The sequence below is a fragment of the Narcine bancroftii genome, chromosome 3, assembly GCF_036971445.1.
Source record: "Narcine bancroftii isolate sNarBan1 chromosome 3, sNarBan1.hap1, whole genome shotgun sequence".
In the NCBI taxonomy this organism is placed as follows: Eukaryota; Metazoa; Chordata; class Chondrichthyes; order Torpediniformes; family Narcinidae; genus Narcine; species Narcine bancroftii.
In genome coordinates, this window is record NC_091471.1 from 289,039,994 (window position 1) to 289,060,863 (window position 20,870).

The 20,870-nt window shown below is 36.3% G+C and overlaps 1 long non-coding RNA gene across 2 annotated transcripts; it reads left to right on the plus strand.

Moving 5' to 3' along the window:
• The first annotated feature begins 22 nt into the window (after positions 1 to 22).
• On the plus strand, positions 23 to 20,652 carry LOC138758923 (uncharacterized). Of its 2 annotated transcripts, XR_011354534.1 has the most exons (4): positions 23 to 10,873; positions 14,475 to 14,592; positions 19,055 to 19,157; positions 20,294 to 20,652. It is a non-coding gene; the product is annotated as an uncharacterized lncRNA (long non-coding RNA). The 2 variants fall into 2 exon arrangements; XR_011354533.1 differs by lacking the exon at positions 20,294 to 20,652 and having other exon boundaries at positions 19,055 to 20,150.
• The last annotated feature ends 218 nt before the right edge of the window (positions 20,653 to 20,870 follow it).

The window sequence follows — 20,870 nt, forward strand, 5'->3', positions numbered from 1 at the left end:
TCTGCCTGTCCCGCATCGGACTGGTCAGCCACAAACGAGCCTGCAGCTGACGTGGACTTTTTACCCCCTCCATAAATCTTCGTCCGCGAAGCCAAGCCAAAGAAAGATCAGTAAAGTTTGTTTGTTTTGTGACAACCAAACATTACAACTTTGGATTTACTCTGGATAGATTTACTCTGGATAGTCTTAACAAGGTTGTTCAGAGCATGTAGCAATAGTTTCAGATAATAGGTTTTCATGTCATTATTACTCATTTGCAATCTGGTATGAAATAATTGATTGAAGTTGAGAAGCATTGAGAAGACATGTTGGTATAATTAAAATGCTAATCATATACAGTATAATAGAATGCATTCCCTGAATATTACCTGGAACTATTATTGTATGGTCTGTCCAATTGGTAAATTCAAATTGAAATGCTATGTGGCTACTAAACAAATTTTGGTACCAGTGTTATCATTCCCTTTACAGTCCAAATATTTACATGTAAATAACTCATGCCAAATTATAACCTGTCTGGGATTGGAACTTTAAAAATGGGGGGGTTGAAAATTGGGCAGAATCTTTTCATCCAACCCCTACACAAGAGCATTTGCTTTTTTAAAAGTATTTTTTTTGTTTCATTAAAAGATGGTCTAAGATGAATTCCTATCTTAGAGTTAATTCACTGAGCAGACATTATGACCATGTTTGGATAACTATTTCTTGTACATTGTTTTGGGAGTAGGTGTCAAATAGTTAATTTCAGGAGTTGCCAAGAAAATTGAGGTGTAGCCACCTCAATATTTAAATCTTTAGATTCCATTATATAGCTCCTCAACTCATGCATTCTACCCAGGCTAAGACATTTCTTTGATTTCCTCACTATTAACAAGCCCTAACTATTTAGTAATTGAAGAAAATAGTTATGGAGCACTTATCCAACTATTTTAAAAAAAACGAGCAGCTGAGAATCAGAAGAGGAAGAAGACTTAATTCCCTCCTGGTCCATCAATTGGACCACAATAAAAAACACTCAAAGGGAATGATGTTGGATAAAGATAGAATTCTATATAGGCATGATGATCCCTTTACTTTCTCACAAAATTTCATTTGTTTCATTGTGTGCCGATGTGGCAATATGAGTAATGGCTACTTGGGTGGGTGACTGAACAATTTGACACTAACTTTTTGGGAAAAGTGAAGGAGTTAAAAATAAGGGAAAATTTAGGTTATTTTGGACCAGAGTTTTTGGCAAGTTTCACTTAAATGTTTGGCCATTCCTTGCATTTTGCACTAATAATATAAATTAATCTTCTAGCCTCCCCCTTGTTAATTGATATTTAACATTTATATCCAGTGGTTTGATTAGGAATGATTTAAAACAAGTTTTTCCATTTTGTGCATTTCTGTCTTAATGTTAGCCTAATCATTATTGATTTCCGAGCTGACTAATGAATTAGTAGCATCAGTGTGTGTGTGTATGTTTTTTTTTAGGGGGGAGGGGAGAGGAAGGGAGAGAGGAATCGTGTGTTTCCAATCCATGTACAAAGGGAAATTCTTCCTGGGCTCAGAACTGTATTTGACAACTGAATTTTTTTTTTAATGCACTTTATTGTGATTGACTTTTATAAAGCGGGGGGAAAGCAGTAGAGATTAAAGAATCTGTGTAAAAATATGCTCGATCCTCCATCTTAAATTAACTAGCTAAAATTGAGACAGGACCAGTGGATATTAACCTTCAATAGCTGAAGTGCAGGCAATGCCAGTGGATCTTTGTCTTCCTCTTCCATCCCTAGCAAACTGAAAGACAATGATTTATATCCAAACAAAAGGCAATAAAGGCTTCACTTGGCCATCACACTAATATTGGGAGTAAAATTAGGACCAAAAGTTAATTAGCTCCACTTCAGGGAATTATATACCTTCAGATACTGCTGCAAGGTGATACATAAAATTACTTAGCCATTGAAGTACGTTGACAGCTGTCCAGGACATTTTTTAGTTGCCTCATTTTTTTTTAATTTTAAGTACTGTATTCAGTCATAATATTATCTAAGAAAACTTTGATGCTGTCCAACTAGTTTATTTTTTTTGCATTGTGTTTGTATGGCTATTAATGGGAACTGTAGATTAATTTATAGTGTACAGTGCTTTAGGCATCTTGTACTTGAATCCAGCACCCTGGTATCAACAAAAATGTAGCAGTTTGTTTAATGCTTTTTTAAAATTTCTCTGTGTATTATTCATACACATCATTTATTTAAACCCCAAGAATTGCTGGAAGATCCAGGGAAATAAATGCTGCAAAAATTGAAGCTTTTATTATCCTTGTACCTCCAATCAGAGGAAATGGTTTATATTCATGTTTAAAGTCAATTTGTTTGTGGCTTAACTTTGAACACCCTCATGGATGATCTGTCTGTTATACCTCTTACTGTATTTAGAGACAACACACAGCACTTTAAAAGTGTAGCCCTTAACAGCTTTAATTATATTTTTCCTCTTTAAATTACACAATTGTGCACAGATATTTAGCCATGCAGAGTCAGTTAGACAAAGTTGATTTAATGGCTGTATCCTCACCAATTCAATTTGACATTTGTGGCACAGTTGTCTTATCTAAGCATTGTGTTCAGTTGGGGACTATTATGTTGCATGAAATGGACATTGGAAAACAATTAAAATGCTGTAGCATAACTAATTAGATAAGGTGCATTAGAAGTGCAAGAAATCCAACATGGCGTGAACTTCAAAAGTTGAAACTTATTTTGCCATAGTTTGCATTTTGGTCAAAAGTACCAGACTTCTGTAAAATGGTAGTCCATGGATTAGCCATTGAGTTGCACTAGTAGTTTCCATTTTGTATTACAGCTGAGCGTGGGCATTTTTGTTTTGTAGAAGCAGCAGAGTGCTAAAATTAACTTTTTAAACCGGATATATGATGGAGTAATTTGAACAATTAATTAGTTGCAAAATAAAATCCCTGGTCCATTTTTATAGTTTTGATTGAATCTGAATTCAATCAAATTTTGGTCTTGTTAAAATTAATGCTAATTTATGCATTGCCTTATGTGTGGTACAGTACCACAATTTCTAATGTGTACATTGGCATGTCCAATGAGTGAGTAACATGGGCATTTTAATCTTGCAGGTTATAACCAGATCAAGATGTATGTACACCCAAGACGATTTTCAATTTGGCTACAAGTATTTTATAACCTGTGTACATGGTTGTGCATTTAGTTTTTTAAAATTTACTTCCACAAACCAATTACAAACTAATTCTAGTTCTGTAACGCAAGTAAGGTTGAAGTCTGAAAAAAGAATTCTATGAATCTCCAGAAATATTACAAATACTCATTTTGGATCTGTAACACCTTGAATCAATATTTTGCAGATGGTCAGAAACTTCTATAATTTAGAACTCTGATAAGCATGATATAAGACAAGGTTACTGCTGTTAAAAATGAAAGAACATGGTATCCAATAATGCCTCTAACTTGAATGTTTAGCACTACCACGACTGAAATGTAGAATCATTCCAGGGTGAGACTGTAGAAAGCACAACAGAGCTGGGAATGTATCAGGATTGGGAAAAGTGGTATAAAAACAGATGGGGTGTTTATCTTGAGTACCCTGAGTAATTGGCCATAGGCTTTGAGAACTAGTTAAAAAGAATGGGCAGGTGTAATGTATTTTAAAGTTGTATGTTACATTTTTCTATTTTTTTTCCCCAGAGTTAAGTGATGCATGGCAGCTGTTAGGTGTTATTTTTACAAATGCAGTACAAGGTTCCTGGCAAGACCAATGAGCCTGGGCTTGATGTGTACTGTGAGCTCGTGGATGTATATGTTTAAACACTGTTGCTTTATTTTAGTTCGCTACACAGCCAGAAGAAGGCTGTTTTAAGTTATCAAATATTTTGTACTTAATTTATTTTCTCACCAATATTAAATTATGTTTGATTCTGTTTTAAAAGACAAGTCTGACTGAACTCTTGATTTGCTTTTTTACAGTTTCTGAAGGGAAAAGTAGTATTCATGGGTTTTATTTTCAGGTTTTAAAGACAAAGTAAATTGTGTATTCATGACTACTTTCATTTGCCTCAACTGATTATATTTAAAGTGTTTAAAATAGCATATCTAAATATTTTTGTTTCCTTCTTCCCCCACCCTATCTTAATATCAGTGTAGTGCATTGATGTTCCAAATGATGGCAGCATCACTTTGCTGATATGTGCACTAGTTTTGAATTTTGTTTTTCACTCAGATTTTCTCAAATCTGTTTTGGGTCATGAAACACTTGCATCTAACTATTCCAACAAAAGCACTTTGTGTTTCTTCTGCTAATTCATTTAGTCAAATGCAATAAAGTCTTTAAAAAAAATTAAATTTTAAATCACAAATATGTTGGTATTGCATGGTGAATTCATTGGTCCGTAATCACCAGAGAAAATTCTAAACTTTAGTTGATCTAATACATTTCCATCATCTGCAGCACATCTTTTTGTTCTCAATGTTGACCTAGTCACATTCCATTAAATTCTGATATATAAATATTTTAATGTTAATTAATTAGTTACTAATTGGGATAACTAAGTACAGTATTTGGTAATAGTAGTGATTTCTTTTTAAGCAATCTAGTGGTTTGAGCCAGGGATTCATGGACGTTTACATGCATCCATTTTCGATGATTTTCAGCAAACTTCATGTCTATTGTGATTTTTATCTATGGAACAAATCAGCAATCGCTGTCACGATTGGATGAGTCTACAACATATTATCCTCTTGGTTTCTGGGTAAATGTGAACTTGCCCAATTTAGGTTTGAAGTAGAGAAATTGTCTCATCAAATGATGGTCTCTCCAGCAGACTAATATATCATAATTATGCATTCTGTTCAACTTGGTACTGAATTTTCCAACTAATGCTAACTGACTTTAGTGCATGAATTTATTCTTTGAATTCTATTTGAAATGTTTGCATAGTGGAGTTTCACTGATCACTAGTGTCTCGATCTCTGTAATCATAACACCTTGCAAATTTTTCTTGGGTTTGAAGAGAAATGGAACCTCCTTTTGTTGAATTTTTGGATTTGGTTGACCTTTTTCCTCTTGTGGGGGACATAAAACCTTTGCAATCACAATTAAACTGCTACATGTCATCAACAATGCACTAGGGGCAAATATTCTTGAATTTATAACGTTTTTGGTGATGAGGTGAAAAGGGTGTGCAAAACAAGGGATGAAATTGTTGATGTAGTTATTTTAAAGAAATTAACTAAATCAGCAAGTCGACAATACAGTGTCAGCATTTCATCGCTGATCATTTTACAAATAATAAGAACTTTTTTTATAATTTAGACATAGAGCATAATAACAGGCCCTTTCGGCCCATGAGCTCGTGCAGCCCAATTGACTTACAACCCCCATATGTTTTGAAGGGCGATTGGAAACCAGAGCACCAGAAGGAAACCCATGCAGACACGGGAGAATGTACAAGGTCCTTTCAAACAGGATTCGAGTCTCGGTCACTGGTGTTGTAACATATTGCTCTAGCTGTGCCTCCCTCTACACAAATTGTGCCGCCATTTTAAGTAACCCACGTTTGTGCCTCAGCTAGATGTGAATAAGAAGAGACTGTCTTCATCTTGAGTAACTACCTAGAGCAAAGTGGATTCACTTACACTGCTGGTGGTGGTGTGTTTGTTTCAGGAACAGTTAACAATCTTCCTCTACCTGTTCTAAAAATTTTGTAATGTTGAATTACAATACAGGTTTAGCTGGTTCCAACTATACGGCATCTAATTAAAAATGTGGTTACAAATGACTTTTTGGAAGCAACATTGGGAAAGATCCAAAGATTGGTTAGTTTTGTTGTATTTTAATCACGCTTCCACATTGAACATAACCAATATTTTGGTTGTGGTACTGAACAACAATGAAAGATCATAGTTTTGAAAGTTGTATAATTGTTTGAGACTCTCCTTGTAAACTTTAACAATTACTTATGTGGGAGCCATCTTTTGCTCTCTTTATTCAGGATGCAGAGACCTAGTGTTTACTATTTCATTTATGTTGGGTCATTGCCGATTTTGCAAAGATGGAGGTTTTATTAAATGGTGATTGGAGGTGTATTTGTAAACAAAGTAACCATTGTTCAGGTAGATTTGTGTTATGGGTAAAGCCTCTTTAAATTCCTGTTCACTCATTTTGGCAGCTGCAGTATGTTCGTAAGGATTATATATTTGTATCTGGCACCAATTTCATCAATGCATCAAGTTTTTTTTTACATTTATATTTGTACAGAACATCAAACTAATGCCAGGAGCTAGTGGTCTGATGTCTATTGCAGTTGGTATTGAATACTTTGATCATATCCCAGAAACAAATACAAATGTAGATTTATACAGATTCATAATTATACAGTACAGAAGCAGGCCATTCTAGTATATAGTCCTGTCCAAGTGTCTAACATATCTACCTTTACCACCACCTCTGATGGATTGTTCCAAACACATACCTTCTGTATGGGAAAAACTTGCTCTGCAGATTCCCTTTAAATCTTTCCCCTCTCAACTCAAACCTATGCCCTCCAGTTTTGGACTCCTCTACCATGGAAGAGGAGTGTGACTATCTATCCCTCTATAAGATGTTCTCCTCAACCTCCTTTTCTCCCAAAAACAGTATCAGTGTCTCCCTGGAGCACAAGCCCTCCAGTTCAGGCAACATTCTTGTGAATCTTTTTTGCAACCTCTCGAGCTTAAGCACATAGTTCTGGTAACCAGAACTGCACATCATTCAAATGCAGCTTAACTAATAATTTGTACAACTATGACATACCAATTACTGTACTCAATGTCTTGCCCAGCAAAGCATTTTCACTACTCTTTTCACCTGGGAACAATGTACCCCAAGATCAAGTTATTTAATATCACTCCCATGCCACTGCCATTCATTGTGTATGTTCTGGTTTAATTTCCAAAAATGCATAATTTTGCATCTACATGACTTAAGTTACAGCAGCTAATCCCTTGCCAACCCACTTTGTTGGTCGAGATCTTGTTATATAAATGTACTTGCATTTATTTTCCACTATTGGATCACATCTGTTAAGGGTAAATGTAGCAATCTGATTGTGCCAAACAAGTTCTCAACAAAGTTCTCTAATGATGGTAGTAAAAAAAAGAATGTTCTTTCTTTGTCTTCACAATTTACCACGGAATCTTTTGATGTCCACAAATAGACTTGAGGAGGGCAGGAATCAAATAACACATGTAGCACATTTCTGATTATACATTCTTCAACATGGGCTTGAGCACTAAGTGGGCCAGACTGGTGATCAGAAAGGAGCACCTCCAAGAACCAAGTTGTATTCACTAGTTTTAGTCTCTGGAGTCATTTGTCAGGCCTATACTTAGAAAATGGGATGATAAGCTTTCAAAAGCTTGGAATTAGTGTTCAAAGCAGGCAGAATTCTGACTGTTGAATGTAAATTATTAAAATGAGCCAGTGGTATTGTTTGACCACTGTCATAATTTTTGGCCATGGCCTAGGAAACAAAGTTAATTGAAAATGACAAATACTTTTAATTATTGCTCAAGTGCACCCGCTCCTTCCTCTACATTTTGCCAATAGTAAACTTAAAATTCTTGTTCTGATTAATTAGATCTAAAAATAATTTTGATAATACTGGTTGAAGTGAGGCAACAATTGCTGACTGAAAAATTAATCTTTTCAGTCTGTCTAAAGTGTTCGATGTGGCCTCAAGATTTAGTAATACTAACCATGGATTTTGGGGACCAAATATAAAATTTAAATCCATCTTTCCTATAATCTATACCCTTGAAATTGATAATAAGATAAAGATGGGTTTCCCCCCCCCCCCCCCCCCCTTAAACACAAGACACAAGCCCTTCAAAAGGAATGCCACCCAGACATCAGAAGTCATGGTGAGATGAAAGCTATATATTTCCTTCAGGCTGATTTGAGTCAATGTTAGATGAGGTTAGCAATAGATAAGGTATTGAGGCCACTGTTCAGCTTTGTGATTTCCATGAATTTGGGTCTGTTTCATGGGTTCAAAAGCATCTAGAAATCAGTTCATGCAGTTTCGAAAATTGTGCTAAATGGTTGGGGGGGGGGGTGTGGGGGGAACTGAGAAAAAAAACTAAGCAAATAACTACAAACATGGAGAATGAATTTCATAAGTTCAGCTGCAGAATACTTTTCTGGTTTGAATTTTAAAGGGTAAAACTTAATTTGTTGCTTTCTTATTGGACAAATGAGATCAAAATAAGCATAATTGTGACCAAATATGCATTTTTTATACCATAAATGTTGAAGTCAAAAGAAACAGGTCAGTAAGATGTGATGTCACATTCTATTCGTCATGTTTTAAGAGGTGAACATGTGCATTCTACTGAGTACACTTTCCTGCATTCTAATGAAAACTGGAGAACTGTACTCCATTTGGAGCCATTTTTCATTACGTTTCATAAATGAACTGATCACTTGCTCTGATCTCAATAGTCTGAAGTTTAGCTCTTTTTAAATTACAGAAATAATGTTCAATTCTGTCAATTTCTTGAGTCTTTCTATTATCTCTTGACTCCAAATGAATAATCTATTCTTGATTTGTTTTTGCTTTAAATCACATTCAGCATGATTTCTGTCACTTTTCCTTTCTAGTTCTATAATTCTTTCCAGAATTCAGACTATTTATGTTGAACAAAGTACCTCTGGACCACAAAAAAGATCTGTCCAAAACAGTACTTTTATATTTCAGTAATGAAGTAAAATTCACAAGAGGTGAATGGTTTTATCTGACCTTGTCACTCTGGATATGTGTTTGTATGGTTTGTTTTGAGGTTATTAGGATCATTGATGTACAGATTTTTATAAGAAGTTGCTGTTTTTCACTATATTTCATAATTGATGTACAGTCCAGTGGAAAAACAATAGGCCTGGAAGCATATTGACTGGAATAAATACTCTTTGAAATAACACCCAGGGTCCTTTTTGATAACCTTTTTTTTTCTAGCCTCTTTTCCATTTTGGATTGTCTTTTATTTTGGACCCATCTTTTAAATTCAGCATAAATAATTGGTAACTTTTTGATGGAACACTGAAGTTGTACTCCACTGGTGCCCTTTTAGCCTTGTTTGCAAGCATAACATCCAGAATAGTGTTTATTTTCTTGCTTACAAATGGATTCTGGAGTCAAATTACAATCTGGCACTGGTGTTATACTGCAGTTTATTGTACACCAAAAGTTGCAACACATTAGCTTGTGGATAATTGTGACCTAGTGAAAAACATGTTAAAAGTTGAAAGAAATTCTACACAAGGTTTTTGAACTGACAGCTAAAATTAATTCTAGTACCAGCCTGAACTAATATTTAACTGCATAAAATAATGTGATGAGAAAGTCTTGTATTTTGCATCCAAATTTGGTGGATGTAAGGATGTGAAAATTTAACTATTTAAGCCTGATTCTGACTTTTGAATAACTTTTGGGGTTTTTTTTAGCCCTACATTGAATCCTTGGTGTTGATCAAATTTAAACTAATCCTTGTCTTCAAAATTTATTTGCCTAATCCCTGCCTCCAAAACTTTTTAGCACCATTCCTCCCTAACACTTCATTCTTCTGACTACAGTCTATTTATTTTTTTGTAATCCCTATGCAACAATTTTAACTATACTTGCCTTAAAAACACCTACAAGTGTTCTTAGTCTGCAGATGATCATTTCCATCAAATATCTGGATTAAAAGTTGTAGTCCTTAGTTCTAACTAGTAGAAATTGCAGAAAGGAAACAAATGCAGACCCCTAAGTACCCAGAACACTTAATTTATCCAATTTTTCTGCTGCTAAAACTCTTCAACAGTGGGCCACAGGTGCCAAGTGCTTTCTATTCACTCATTAAAATGGGTGTCCTTCATGACCTATGGCAGTTTCAGATGCATTGTGGTGTGACCTAATTCTTGTATGGTTGTCACTTAGAGCAGAAACCTTTTAAGTGTTAAATAACCAGAAACGTAGGGACCCCCCCCCCCCCCCATACACTCAAACACACATTCCCATATTCATTCCAGGCATTGTAAAACCAGTATCAGTGGCTGATTTAAGTTATGTAACAACGCTTGAACTTTGTACTGGTTCCTTCTGGTCTTGCATTCAACTCAATCAATGTAAACAAATGTTGAGTTATAAATTTGCAGATAAGTTAAATCTGCTTTCATAAGAAATACCAGGTCTCTGCTTGTTTGTAGTAAAGTCGTCAGTTAAATTGATTTCTTTTGAAACAGAAGAAGCCCACTGACTCAGATTTGCTTCCCTTTCTATGGCTCAAAATTTCAGTTCCAAAGTTTTAGTCCTTTCATATATTGCCTGATTTTCCATATTGTCTCTGAGGCTTTTTAATATCTATCATCCAACTATATGGACTATTGGCCAAGCTGAAAATGGCAAACAACAAATTGGTCTGTAATCGGTGTGTTTTAAGCAGAAGTTAGTGGCACTGTCTTAGATTTTCTTTGTCATTGCATGTGGAAGTTTAAATTTGGGAGAAATTGGCCTCCTGTTTAATGCATCTTTATATCCTAAAATTAGATTAAAATTTATATTAGTGATTGAAATTTATTCTGAGATCATTGTGTCTTCAACATTTTCCCTCTAATAAAGCTATTTTTTAAGAGAACCATGATTAAATCCTATATCAGTGCCTGGAATTGATGTTGATGCTTTGCTTAGGTGACTTCATTGTTACATATGCAGAATGTTCTCTTTTTACAAAAGCAACTGGATCCTGATAGGCAGTCATCATCTCCTTTGCACAACTTCCAAGAGGAAAATTCCAGAGTGAACGAAGAAAGAATTAGGCTAATCTAGGTAAAGATTTGGTAAATCTGGTAAATATTTTGTCTTGTCATAGGACACGTACTCCTTTTCCCCCACACACGTCCTCAGGTGAAAGGTTAATGAGTCCACACGTGCTTGAATTATTTTCCAAAGGTACACTCTAAAGTAAAAATCCTTCTTAAACTTAATGCATTGGTTCAGGATTATTTTGTCTTTTTCTAATATCCTCTTTAATATTTTTATTGGTTTTACGTGTGCAAAGCATTTATAGAATGCACAATAAAAATGACAGGTTACATAATTCAGCAAAATATCAAGGGCCATAATACAAAAGCACATCTAATAATTTTATCACAAATAGCTGTGTCTCTAAACCTCATCCCCATACCAGTGTTGTATGGCTAAAAAAAAATGTACTTTGTTCCTGGTGTAAAACGGCAAAGTACTGAAGTTTAGGATTTATATTATGCCTAAAGGTGGTGGAAATAACTCTGGAATGGTCCCCACAACATTTGAAACCTTGTATTTGAGTTATTAGTTGAATAATGAATCTTTTCTAAATTTAAACAGTACATAATGCCCCTCAGCCACTGAGCATAGGTGGGCAGGCACCATATTTCCATCTGTAGTATTGCATGTCTGGCCAAAAGAGAGGCAAAAGGCAAGAGTAGAACACTTGATTGGAGTTAAAAGAATGGCATCCTCTCTAATACCGAAAAGAGCAACCAAAGGATTAAACTAGATTTAAATTAAGGATAAAGTTTGAAACACATTCCTATAGTATTTTTCAAGGCTAGGACTCGTCCAGAACATGGATTAAAGAAGCCTCTCTCTTAAATTTATCATAAGAATTTACATCGGAATATATATGAGATAATTTAACTTTAGACAATGACGAGCACTTAAGGATGTTTTATTAACCATCTTAAAAATTGAATCCAAAACTTTGATAGTGAAAGGCTTAAATCCAGGCATTTTTAATTTTAACTCGAGGGGCATGTCTTAAAGCTGCCAATTTATCATAGATAATGGATATTAATCTTTGCGAGAAAGTTGTAAACAAAAAAAAACATCAACATCATTCATATGATTATCCAAAACATGCATGTTGATTTGGAATTAAACCCTTGGGAACTTAAAAAAAAAGTTTCCTATGCTACCACTGCATTATATATTATTTTGCAGCTTTTCTTCTTAGTTTTGCAGTGTCATTTTCTAATATTGCATGGTCAGATAGATTCACTTTTGAGAATTATAAAGTGATAAGACTAGGTCTTTAAGTAGTTTCATTGAATTTGAAATGTAGCAAATGGGATTTTTTTTAAGGGTTGCTTGAGATATCAGAAAGTGGAACTCACTTTGTTCTGCTCTTGGTGTAATTGGCCTTGTGGAATTTTTACATTGAAAGAGTTTGATTTTAATTTAAGTGTTCATCACTCTTCAGTTTGCAAAGGTGAGAGACACCCCCTGGTTGTTTTATCTTAACTTTAGTTACTCCTGAAACTAATGCACAATTGCAGTGTGCCCTGATTCTTGTCACTCATTGTTTAATTAATAAAAAAGTTATTGAACTTCCATGTCTTTCTGAAGATACAGCATTGCAAATTGATATTGCAAGTCTTGGTTTTAACAACAATGAAATTTCAGTGCCTAATTTCATGCCTGAATTGTTTAACAATAAACGAGCATTGATGGCCCAGTCTAATTTGAAACAGTTGCACTCTGTAGGTAACTCCTTCATGAGTCTACCAAGCACAAACAACTTTTTTTTTCCAAAATTATTTAACTGGTTAATTATACTGCAGGTTTCTTTCATCAGTTTTTTCTCTTTTTCCTGTATCTGACAACATATTCTAGATGCTGGTTATAAATGTTGACCAGTTTGTCCATTTGACCATTATTAATTTCCAGGAGTAGGGAATTACAGCAGTGGTGCATCTGTTAAACTATTTCTGCTCCCAGTCCAAGGTTGGAACACTCCTTCCGCCAATGCAGTAAACTGGGTCATCAGATCTGGTAAATAACATAACATATAACAACAATTACAGCACGGAAACAGGCCATTAGGCCCATCTAGTCCGCACCGAACCAAACACCCCTTTCTAGTCCCACCTCCCTGCACAATGCCCATAACCCTCCATCTTCTTCTCATCCATATACCTGTCCAACCTTTTCTTAAATAATACAATTGACTCCGCCACCACTATTTCTCCCGAAAGCTCATTCCACACGGCTACCACTCTCTGAGTAAAGAAGTTCCCCCTCATGTTACCTCTGCCCCTTAATTCTTAACTCATGTCCTCTTGTTTTAATCTTTCCTCCTCTTAACGGAAATAGTCTATCCACATCCATTGTCTATCCCTTGCATAATCTTAAATACTTCTTTCAAATCCCCTCTCAACCTTCTACGCTCCAAAGAATAAAGATCTAATCTGTCCAATCTCTCCCTATACTCTAGATGCTTAAACCCAGGTAACATTCTGGTAAACCTTCTCTGCACTCTCTCCACTCTGTTTATATCCTTCCTATAATTAGGCGACCAGAACTGCACACACAACTCCAAATTAGGCCGCACCAACGTCTTATACAATATTTGGTTCATAGTCTCAGAACCATGTTTATCCAGCACTTTTCCATACTTCCTGCCCACCCCTGCATTACGATACTTTGGAGAACAGAAATTTATCCTTAATGAATGAACAAATCACCACTTGATTGATGGAAAATAAAAACTTGCTCTTCTAAATTTATGAATTTTTTGACACAATCGTAGGAGACACAGCTTAATGTCACAGCAGATCACAATGACAAGTGTTTTCTTGGACCACTCCATCCTCCTCCCCCCCCCCCCCCCAGTAATATGGGAGTTGCCTCCACTAAAATCATTGTAATTTTTCAATTGTACTCTGCTGCAACACCACTTTTTAGTGTCAGTAGATTGCTTGCAATAGAGCATCATTTCTCAAGTAAATAAGTCATTTTAATGATGGTGGAGCATCAGCAAGAATCAGATATCTTGAAGGCTAATAGTGTAAGTAAAAGAAACCCAGACTGCATTTTTCTGGGTTTTTAAAAAATTTCTCAACCTCTTTTTGAGACAAAACAGAAAATTGAGGTAATACCCAGATGCAGAAAAAGTAACAATTAACATTTCAAGTTGAATAGTTTCTTCTGAAATGTTAACTTTCCACTGACACTGCCTCATCTCCCAAATACTTCCAACATTTTCTATTTTCTTTCAAATGTTTTGTTATTTTCCTTTATTATTGTGGGGGGGGGGGGGGGAATGTTCCTTTTCCTTATTCTCTTATCAAAGCAAGCTAGTGTTGGTTGGGTTTTCAGTCTCGTGAATGTAGAAACAGGCATTTGCAAACCATGACCAGGGAGCCTCTAAATAAGATTTCCATCACCAGTTCCTGCTCAATATTTTAAAACGTTCTTATGGCCAGATGAGTGGGGACAAACAAACAAATCTTGTATAGATATCTCCTTTAAAATAAAGATTACCCAATATTTCAGAATTCCAGTCCCCTTGGTACACTGTTTAATAATTAAACCACTGAGAGTGCTGATGAATATAACAGGTTAATTTCTCTTTCTATTCATTTTTTGAATATTGTTGCATAAATAGTTAGCGATGGTGACATTATCGGTGGAGCTGATACAAAGGATTAACAATCTGAGGCTATGAACCACACTGCTTGGTTGACAAAAATCTGCATGGCTTGATTGTGGACCACTTGTGACAGGTAAGAATACACATTTAAAACTTTGTGTATATATGTATATCATCTCCACTGTCTGGATGAGATGGTGTGATCAGGAATTACCACTAAACAGTTCTTACATGATGTCCATGATACATGAAACAAAAGGCGTGTATCTTCTGGTTCAATTAAGAAATGTCAATATTGCATAAAGCTATGAAGACCAAGAAATTCCTTAATGACCATGCAGTAACACCTCATCAAACAGCTTCTGATCATTATCCAAAGGGAAGAATAATGTAACAATTGTTTTAAGTCATAACCACTAATGAATATGCGAGGATCAGTAAATTGAATAGTTTTGGGGAAAAACAAGAGATTTTATATCTACATTTTAAAATATAGACATACAGCATGGTAACAGGTTGTTCCAGCCCAAGAACCCATGCTGTCCAATTGACCTACAACCCTGGTACATTTTGAAGAGTAGGAGGAAACCCATGCTGACATGGGAAGGACGTACAAACTTCGCAGACAGCGCTGAATTCGAGCCTTGGTCACGTGTCATGCAAGCATTGCACTAACCGCTACACTAACTGTCACTCTGGGATGGGAAAATATCCAGTGAGTAGAGGAACTGGGAGAAGACACTAGTGAATGGGGCATTTGGCTGAGGGCAGCAATAATTGTTGATATAGGTTAACAGCAATCCTGGGATTGCCGTTCACGTGAACCCAAACAGGAAGCAACAGTTCCACTCCATCAAACTTGTTTTATGACATTTAATAAAGGAGTAAATAAAGAAACTTTCCAAAGGGGACAAACTTTACAAAGCTGAGGGCGTTGAAGACAAACATGGTGAATTTTTAACATAGAGACATTGTGATCTGGGATCCATTGCCTGTCTAGTGTGGTGGTAGGGCCGGGAGCAATTACAATTTTCAGATGAGAATTTGTATGGTAATACAAATGCAAAGATGCATGTTAGAAGCCCTGATGATTTTTGTACAGGTATTTCCATTCTTAATGGGTTTCAAGGCCACTTGTGAAATTGGTTTTTGTAGCCATTTTGTTACTGACAAGGAGCAAACTTCATGCTTTCTACTCATCAATATGTTGTAATAATTCTTGTTTCATCCTTTCATTTTATTATCAATTCCCCAACTACCAAAAGAAGTGAACCCAACAATGTTCCATGCCAACTCCCTCAGCCTGACATCCCACCCAACTACTATGGAGGTAAAAATTGAGTTTCAAACAATTTGTTTTTCTTTAACATATGATACATGGTCATGGCTGGCAATACCAACATTTCTGGTCAAGTAAGGTTTCGCAAGGGGCTCCTATTAACCTATGCCCTCAACTAAAGTCCCCATCAATTGTCCATAGCTAATTCCCCTCCAAATAAGGAGGTAGTCGAGAGTCTTGACATTGGCATATAGACCAGCTGTGGAAAGATGGAAAATTGCAGTCCCTGAGAGACATTGTGAACCTGACTGGATTTTAAAATAGTCTCATCACTTCATAATAAATAACAAATGTAGAATTAAGACATCACGAGAATTTAAATTCTGCAGCAACAATATTGGGATTTGAATTTGTTTCTCTTAACCAATGGTCCAGAACTGCCTGCAAGTTGAGTAACTTGTACACTTCACTGCTCCTATGATCAAATGAGACACCATTGTCTGACGCCCTCACAGTGTAGAATCATTACACAGGAGACCATTTAAAAGACCTCATAGGCTTTGCAATCAATTAAATCCTTTCAAAACAGGAAACACATTAATACATTGATGTACAATCCAGTAATAGGGGTTCAATTTTGACAAAAGGTCTTGTAAGTATTATGTTTGCATAGTCTCTCTGATCTTGTTTGTTCTTGGGGCATGGAATATTTTTACACAGAACACAATGCTGTACCGTCCAATAGTACATAAACCTACTCAGTTATCTAAACCTTTCCTACCTTACACTCATGCCCTCCATTTTTCTTGCATCCATGTGCCTGTCTGAGTCTTCTAAATGTCCCTATTGTACCAACCTCCACTGCCACCCATGGCAATGCATTCCAAGCACCCACTACTCTGTGTAAAATAAGAGAATAAATAAATAATGCCCCTGACATTTCCCCTAAATTTTCTTCCCCTCACCTTAAACAGATGTCCTCTGGTATTTGCGACTGTCACCCTGGGGAAAAGGTGCTGTCCATCCACCTTATCTGTGCCTCTCTATAAACTTGTAGTCTTCTATTAAATAAACTCTCTTCCTTCTTCCCTACAAAGCCTGAAGTTGGTCAACCTTGCCTCATGGGACACATTCTGCAATCTACACAACATCTTGGTAAATTTCCTCTGCACCCTCTCCCTAGCTTCCATATCCTTCCTGTAATTAGGTGACAGAACTTAATGCAATATTTCAAGTGTGGTCAGTTCTTCCCTAGGAGCTCCAGTTTCTTCCTAAAAATACAGATTTGTAGTTTATTTCACTATTGTAAGTCCCTCTTGTGTATGTGAATAGAAGAATTGTGAGGAGAATAGGTTACTGTGGGAATGGGATTGCCTGTGAGTTGGTGTAGATTTGATGAGCCAAATGGTTTCCTATGACATTTGGAGAGACAGAATATTGAGGCATGAATAAATGTTGGTCAAAGTATTGTGTCTATTCTTGAAAGGACTTATTCTCCTGTAAATCGTGGAATTATATTTTTTTAAATGTAATCTCTCCCTTTTTGAAAGTTTCCTCACAAAGATGTCAACTCTCCTGTGTGTGCCACCTTTGCAGTACCTTGCTCACATGATAATGATAAGTGAACCATGGACATCAGGAGGAGGCCACTGAATGCACTTTGTCCTTGGCTCCAAATTTGTTGGTTTTATGAAATGGGGATCCTCTTTCTTTTTCCCCCCACTTTGCATTCTCTCCTCCCACCCTAATTTCCTCCAAACTCAAGTACAATGAAACCTTACTACTAAAGAAATCAGTAGAAACTGTGGAACTAATAGAACCATAGAATGGTATAGCACGGAAAACAGGCAGTTTGGCCCTTCTAGTCTGTGCTGACCATTATTTTGCTAGTTCCATTGATCTGTTTACATTCCATAATCCTCCAGACCTCTCCCATCCGTGTATCTATCCAATTCATTCTTAAAACTCAAGATCAAGCCTGCATTCAGACAGCTCATTCCACACTCCCACCATTCACTGAGTAAATAACTTTCCCCTAATGTTCCCCTTAAATCTTTCCCCTTTCAGCTTATTGTATTTATCTCCCCCAAACTAAGTGGGGATAAACCTACTCGCATCCGCTGTCTACACCTCTCATAAATCTTGTAAACTTCTATCAAATCTCCCCTCATTCTTCTTTGGTCCAAGGAATAAAGTCCTAACCTATTTACTCTTTTCCTGTAACTCAACTCCTGAAGACCAGGCAGCATCCTGGTAAATTTTCTCTGCCCTCTTTCAATCATATTGATGTCCTTCCTATAATTTGGTGACCAGAACTGCCCACAATATTCCAAATTTGGCCTCACCAACTTGAACATAACATCCCAACTCCTATGTTCAGTACTTCGATTTATAAAGGCTAAGATGCCAAAAGTTTTCTTTACAACCCTGTCTACCTAAAGGTACCTTTCTACCTTTAGGAAACAATGCATTCCCAGATTTCTCTGCTCCTCCACATACCTCAATGCCCTACCATTTACTGTGTATGCCCTTCCAAAATGCATCACCTTACACTTGTCTACATTAAACTCCATCTGTCCTTTTTGACCCATTCTCCAAGTTGATCCAGATCCTGGTGTAAGCTTTGAAAATTTTCCTCGCTGTCCACAACACCTCCTATCTTTGCGTCAAATCAGCAAATCTGGAAATTCCAGATTAATATTAGCATAGTGGTTAGTGCAACACTATTACAGCACCAGCGATCGGGACTGGCTTTTAAATTTCATGTTGTATGTAAGGAGTTTGTAAATTCACCCTGTCTGAATGGGTTTTCTCCCACTGTTTGAAATGTACCAATTGGATATAATTGGGCAGTATGGGCTTGTGGGCTGAAAGGACCTGTTACCATGCTGGATGTGTTATGTCTAAATATCATAGTTTCCATAGCAGCTAAAGACTAGGCTCTTGGATCAGCTTCAAAGAGCTCAACATTCATGCTGAAATCAGCTGAAGGAAATTAAAAAGATTAGCATTTACTGACAAATCAATGGCAAAGACATAAGTTGGACTGGACTAAATAATCCAAATCTTTACAAGACATCATCAAGTCAAGTTTATTGTACAAGTACAACCCTTGTAAAACATGCAGATCCACAACTGGAAATAACACATACAAATAAAGGAAAATATATCAATAGTACAGCTTAAGGAAAATCTTGAAATTAAATGAGCAAGTTCTGCAGTTACTAAGTTTTGCTACAGACAGGTACAATTTTCTTTCTCTAATCCTTGAATTGTTTCCAACATTTTCAAAGCTGATCTGTGTTCATTTTTCCAGATTTACACCTTCCCACTTCTCCAATCTACGTAGGATTCATTGGGGGCTGCGGAGATTGAAGGCTTCTCTCCTTTACAGGATTGCGCTATTGGGCCTTGACCAGGTAACTAGCAAATCCCATGGACTGTTTATTGACCAGACATATTATCAGTTCATATCTACAACAGACATTTCATAGACTGTAAAGGGTCAAGAGTTATTGAGTTGTAGTTGGAACCAAAGCAACCATGATGAAATAAGTTGTAATGTAAATATGTTTTGCATGAGTATGCAATCCTGTATTCCACTTCCCAGATATATCTTAGAAGTGATCTATTTGGAAGAATTCAGATCAACAGTGCTAGTTCCAAATTTCAGATGTTGTGGAAAAATTGGCTGACTGCTTTATTCTGTTTGGAGCAGGTTAATGATGTGTAATTTATAGAAACTGGTTTTCCTTCTTTTGTGCTAACACATGCAACCAATCAGTCAACCAAATAAGCATTCCACACTTGGTTTATCAATGAGTAATGGAAGAACTTCAATCTCTGAATCATACTCCACTTATAAATACTTGAATTCCAACTTGAAATTGTGTAATCTGCTTTGATGTTGTACGACACATTGATCTCTTTAATGCATTTGTAAGTTTCCTTCTGTCTGCCTTCATCTCTTTCTCCAACTCTTTCCTGCTGGACATGGCTTCCATCAAGGAATATTTATTTGTTTGAAACTTGATGCCTGCCTCTAAAATAAAATAGTCCTTTTTTCTCTATTTGTCTATCTCAATTAATTGGCAGAAGCTGGTGTGAAGAAACGGATGCTATCAACTTTTAACATTAGACTATTTGTTAAGTCACTTTAGCAACATGAAATTTGTATGGTTAAGAGATAGTTTAATTGAAGTTCCACCAAATAGTAATGATAAGCTAGATGGGGAAAAGCTATTTTCACAAGTTGGCAAATCAAAGACTTGGAAAGAAATGGTCCAAAATTAGAGCCAAGCCTTTCAAGGATTTGGAAAGTAACACCACAAATAGATAGCAGTTAAAATTTGGAACATCTCTGCAAATTGCTATGATGCTAAGTTTTCTGTTAACTTGCCTTCTGTCCTGAACTGGTCCAAATGCTTGAAAAGAAACAAGATAGAAAAAAAAGTCAGTTGTTATTTGTAGGGATCATGAAAAATGTAACCATCCAGTCTAGTGTATTGGTCACAAAGATCATCAATGGTTCTCCCCTTCTAACTCCATTGTAAAGGAGGAAGCTGCAGTTGTTGGAATCGGAGCAACAAAGAAAAGACTGCTGGATGAAATCAGTGAATGGAGCAGTATCTGCTCATGTGACGTCAGGAAACCAACATTGATCAGAATGCTGACCGAGAAAACCAACTTTCATCGGTCAGACCATCAGTTACTTTTGACATACAGCACCTTAAAGGTATAGATTGATACCAGAACTAGGGTAGAGTGCCCCAGCCAGTTCATTTGGGAAAGAAGATTCATTGATACTTAAATCACCATCCCAAAAGATCAAAATGTATTTCTTCATTTTTAAAATTAAATTCACAACTAAAATTGACAAAAACTGATTTCATTTTTTAAATTAAGATAAGCAACTGGCTTTCAGAGCACTGTGTGGCACCTGCTAGTAGAATCTGGGGAATGAAAAACAGCCTGGGGTAACAAATATTCAAATGATGCAACCAAACTGCAAAAAGAAGAACAGAAACACAAAATAGATCACAGAGTGACCGGTAGATGAAAGATGCAATGGAGAGAAAGAAAGAAGTCAGTAATCTCCCATTAATTGGGGAGAGAAGACACCCATGGCCACG